Below are 5,804 nucleotides of genomic sequence, written 5' to 3'. Positions count from 1 at the left end.
ATTCTTAAATATAAAACAAAGGAATGGTTAAAGACACAAAACTTTCAAATAAACACCTTTTTACCAATATCGTAAATTTGATACCTATATCTACTTACCAATCTTATAAATCTTATCTATGGGAAATATATATGTATGGATAACAATAGATTAGACCACTGTTTTTGAAGAAAGGAATTTCTGTTATTTACCTATATTGTTTGTAACCCAACACCAGCTTAGCTGAAAGGGTTACAAAAACTTTCAATTAATATTATTATCATTAATGAGCTGGAATCATAAGCATACTTTTTTGTTCTATTATGTTATGAGTTCTGAGCTTGAGTTATTAATAAATATTATGAAAGTATTTGCTTAAAAAAAAAAAAAGAGATTCATTTGAGGAGCAGCCTGTAAATTGGGCCATATGTTTAAATGGCCCTTTTTAGGGACTTTGCATTTTTAGATCCACCATGTTGTTTTCTATCCGTAGACATTTTGATATCAGCTGAGAGTCGTGTAGTTCCTGAGATTTTTGACATTGAAAAGTTTTCAAATATGGCCCTTTTTAGAGACTCACTATAATCTACGCATCTTTGGATACAGACTTTCAGTTTTAAGCTGACTTTGAATAGTTCTTCCCGCCTAAAATGAATTTGATGTTTGTATCATGCTTTATCAGTTCTGTTCTAATCATAACAACAGTTAGTCAGTCATGGATTTTCTTAGAGAACAGAGTTTCTTAGAGTACGGATCCTCAGAAAGTGGTCAACAGCTTTAGCACAGTTTTGCCACAAAAGTCCTATAAACAAGAACACAAAATTCACTATTCAGCAATTTGTTCAGCTGAAATATGATACCCATGGAAATGTCTCAGCATCAAAATCCTTCTCACCAAACCTAATACCTTTCAAAGTACTCCTCTTTGGGAACACCATGAACAAGACTTTTGATCTGCACCTTATGGATGGTAAGCCTATCACCAAGGACAAAGAAAAGGATTTGAAAGATTTGATGAAGTTTCTTCTACCTTCGAAAGCTAAATGGTTCGATCACCACGTATTCTCATCCAACTTGAAAATAACAGATCATCTCTCAGACACAGAAGATGACTCCGAAACGGAATATTAGGGTCCTTCCTTCTGAGCTTAGGTAGATATTATACTACTCTAGACATAGGTATAAGTACCTATGTACTATCAGCTAAAACCAAATTGTCTAGCCCAAGGCAAAGGGTGGATGGTTGCCTCATCAATACTCGGACTCATTTAAATTAGCATTGTAATAAAAGTAGTAGGTATAGGCGAACCTGGATAGTAATAAAGATAGTTCAGTCAAACCTGGATAAGAGAATCGCATTTAAATGAGTAGGTCTGAGCTTGAGTGGCGGGCTTTAGAGGGACATAATATAAAATTCTTATCCTGAGGATGAAGTTTCTTGGACACGGATTAAGTAAACTTGATTAAAATTACGGCAAGGTGGCTTTAACCCGAAGAATTATACTTAATTAACCCTCGATGACCACTATGAAGAATTAACCCTGATGTCAAATGACCAGCATGTTATCATATTTCAAGGTTAATTTATATTGCATAGCGTTATTGTGTCATGTGTTGAATGCATTTTGAAAATAACAGATCATCTCTCAGACACAGAAGATGACTCCGAAACGGAATACTAGGGTCCTTCCTTCTGAGCTTAGGTAGATATTATACTACTCTAGACATAGGTATAAGTACCTATGTACTATCAGCTAAAACCAAATTATATACGAAGTGTTATTGTTTATTTTATTGTTTCATTAATTTCATAAATACAACTTGTTTCACTCTTTAAAATTTAAAATTCTAGTCATTAATTTCATAAATACAACTTGTTTGACTCTTTAAAATTTAAAATTCTAGTTGCTTTTTTTACGATTATCTCTTAAGCCAGTAAAAAGGACCATATTCCCACTTTGGTTTATTATTATATATAAAAATTGAGAGGAACATATTCATTTTCTTTTATTTTTATTCATTTCCTAACAATATGCTTCATTTTCATTTAAAAACTTTTTAGTAATACATGCAATATTTAAAAAAATACAGCTAATTGAAAACTTTAAAGTTGTTTATCTCGAAACTAGATTTTCCGGATATGGCCCTTCTTACTAGCTGCTCCTCAAGTGTGAATTTCAAGGAGCAGTTGCAAATGGGTAAAAATTATAAATAAATGGTCGATTCCTGTGTAAAAAGTTGGGAAAAATCCAAACCTCGCAGTCTAAACAAAAATGGCCTTTTCATCTCCGTTTTTCTGTTTCTCTTTATCATGATCTTACAACTGTTTTGGCTTGAGAACATTTTCCTTCGTCGATAGTTTAATTTTTCAAATACAATAGCTTACAAGTACTAGAGCTCTTTTTTGAGACTTTAAAATGTAAAATGAGTTTTCATCCAATAGTAAGTACCTAAATAATATTGGTGGAGAGAGAAAGAGAGAAGAAAAGAGAAGTACAAGAATAAGGAGAAGAAGAAGAAAAAGAAAAAGAAGAAGAAGAAGAAGAAGAGAGAGGAGTGAGAAAAGAAGAGAAATTAGAAAAGAAATAAGAAAAAGAGGAAGAAGGAAAACAACTAATGGCCTTGGTTTATTTCTTTCGTTCCATCTAATTATCTAAATTTAATATCTCGCCTAAAACACAATTCAAAGAAGAAGAAGAAGAAGAAGAAGAAGAAGAAGAAGAAGAGAGAAAGAGGAGTGAGAAAAGAAGAGAAATTAGAAAAGAAATAAGAAAAAGTGGAAGAAGGAAAACAACTAATGGCCTTGGTTTATTTCTTTCGTTCCATCTAATTATCTAAATTTAATATCTCGCCTAAAACACAATTCTAATATTATTTTTGTAAACATAAACAAATAAAATAATTGAAGCTATGTTTATGTTACAATTACACAACTTGTCAATCTAACCCAGCGTTTGAGTTGGCTTCTTCTATTCATCCAGATGCAGGGATTTTTTTCGAGGGGGTAAAAATTATTCCGGGATAATTTCTAGGTCAGTGCTTTTTTGAGTAATGCACATTTACACGATCAATATCGGTAGGTAGCAATGTAAAGGGATTTTGCTGTCTGGGAGAATTATCAGTAGTGTTCTGATGAAAAGCTACAGAATGATATATTATCTACTATTAGGTAACATATTACATATTTTGTAGAGATTTGTACATTGAGGTAATTACCTACTACATAGGTATACCATCATACAAAGAGATTTTTTTTTCCACCACTTCTTAAGCAGTGAGATGGAATTTTCAGTTTTATTTCAACAAAAGATAAATGGGCAAGCAAGGTCGGTAGGTATATTTCATAAATTATAATAAAAGAGATTTTTTTTTCCACCACTTTTTAAGCAGTGAGATGGAATTTTCAGTTTTATTTCAACAAAAGATAAATGGGCAAGCAAGGTCGGTAGGTATATTTCATAAATTATAATTTATAATGTAACTAGTTGTACTTTCACACTGGGGTAGCTATCTACAGTATCTACCTCGGTAGCTCGGTACTGAAAAATAAAATAATAATAATGAAAAAAACAAATAATAATACCTACCCAATCTAATATATGAAAATGAATGTTTGTTCGAACTTTATGCCTGGCCAAACCGCTCATCCGATTGCTATGAAACTTTGTCAACTTACTGCTTCCACTCCCGTGGAGGTTATAGGCTATTTTCCGGTTTGTTTTTGTTAAGCTACGCCGAGCAAGACCACTAAATGGATGAATGACATGAACGGCCATGCCTTAAGGATTTACTAGCAGAAATCCGTCGCTTCGCTCCGGATTTCGGCTAGTAATAAATAAAAAATAAAACTTCACCAAGTGTCATGACTGTCATGTCACAGGGGATTTTGAAGTACTTTCCACTGTGTACAGTAGTAGTAATAGTATTAGTAGTACGTAGTAGTCATTAGCATTACCATGGAGAACGAGATCATTACTATCTCTTGTTTATAGCAAGGTATTTGCTATCGTGTGGTCTTCGTATAAACAATGTGGTCATCTCTGCTAATACTCTTCAGTGAGGACAGTCCCTTGGTCTTATTCCTATATGATATCTACCTTTTAGGTACCTATTGTTCATATTCTACTATTATTCGGGGGCATGGTTGGTCCAGTGGTAACGTGCTTGCTTGCCATGCAGAAGGTCCCGGGTTCGAATCCCACCATCGACAAAAATTTGTACTTTCTACTTGTCTATGCCAATCCATGAAGAAGCATGGATGATGGAAATTAGTGCCTTACACGCCCTACACTTGAATTTAGACCACGCTACGCCACTGTACATAGGTATATCACGCAATATGTATTTATGAACTAAATCGAGTTTTCTTCTCCTGAAAAATGATTTGCGGAATAGGCGATGTTTCTTTCCAAGCGACTATATGAGTACCTACTTCTTTCTATCTACCTCTGTTTCTTCTTTTGTACGGTAATTCATAATTGAGGAGCTGGGTGCAAAAAGGGCAATAAATAAAAATCATCAAACTGAGATATTTAACTTTAAAGTTTTCAATTGTTCATCAAAATCCTTGAAAAGTATGTTTACAAAAAACGCTGTAACTCATCGAAAAAAAAGTTAGGTATCACTGCAGCAGTTCAAACGCTGGAAGATATAGAGCGCACCACGTTCTATTTCAAAAAACCGTTTTACGCAAAAAAGGGCAAAAAATCCATATCTCCCTTTTTGCACCCAGCTCCTCAATTCATAGTTATCTACATATTATATTGCGATTTACCAGCATAAATTTCAATGTTATAGGTATATTATCTACCAATACCAACTTTACTTAATACCTATGTATGGTTTTAGATTACATAGGTACCTACCTCTTTTATTTTTCTCTCAATGTAGATACCTATATGTACCTACCTAGGAATAAGTACCTACTTTGAGTACCCTCACAACTCGAGTTGTTGTTTTTTTTTTTTTTTTTTTTTTTTTTTTTTTTTTTTTTTTTTTTTTTCAAAATCCTTTTGAAAAGTATGTTTACAAAAAACGCTGTAACTGTAAGAAAAAGTTAGGTACCTATCACTGCAGTTCAAACGCTGGAAGATATAGAGCGCACCACGTTCTATTCAAAAAACCGTTTTACGCAAAAAAGGGCAAAAAATCCATATTTCCCTTTTTGCACCCAGCTCCTCAATTCATAGCTATCTACATATTACTTATATTCCGATTTACCAGCATAAATTTCAATGTTATAGGTATGTCTACCAATACCAACTTTACCTATACATCATATACCTATGTTTGTATGGTTTTAGATTACATACCTACCTACCTCTTTTATTTTTCTCTCAATGTAGATACCTATGTACCTACCTAGGAATAAGTACCTACCTACTTTGAGTACCCTCACAACTCGAGTTGTTGTTGTTGTTGTTGTTGTTGTTGTTGTTGTTGTTGTTGTTGTTGTTTTTTTGCATGATTTCTGCATGCAACTCCATTTTGACATGGACAGGTTCATGTTTCTGGTCAATGTCCGGTCTGACATGCAGATTAGATGCCTGATGCCCGGTACTTTGTCTGATGGGGATTCTGTAAGAATACCAAGCTGGATGGAGTCCAGCCAATCAAAACAGAACACTCATGAACTTCGTGATTAAATAAAATAATACCTACTAATGTTAATAACAAAAACAATATTTGCAACAAAGAAATATGAATTCCTAATGACTTCTAGGAGGGAATGTCTTATAAACAATATGTGTAGGTATTATTTACCTAATAATACGAGTATATTAGAAAAGAATATTGGGTACCTATAGCCTATAGGTAGGCTTGCC

Source organism: Diaphorina citri, unplaced genomic scaffold (genome assembly GCF_000475195.1).
Source record: "Diaphorina citri unplaced genomic scaffold, Diaci psyllid genome assembly version 1.1 scaffold855, whole genome shotgun sequence".
NCBI classification, from domain to species: Eukaryota; Metazoa; Arthropoda; class Insecta; order Hemiptera; family Psyllidae; genus Diaphorina; species Diaphorina citri.
This window is presented reverse-complemented; position numbering follows the sequence as displayed.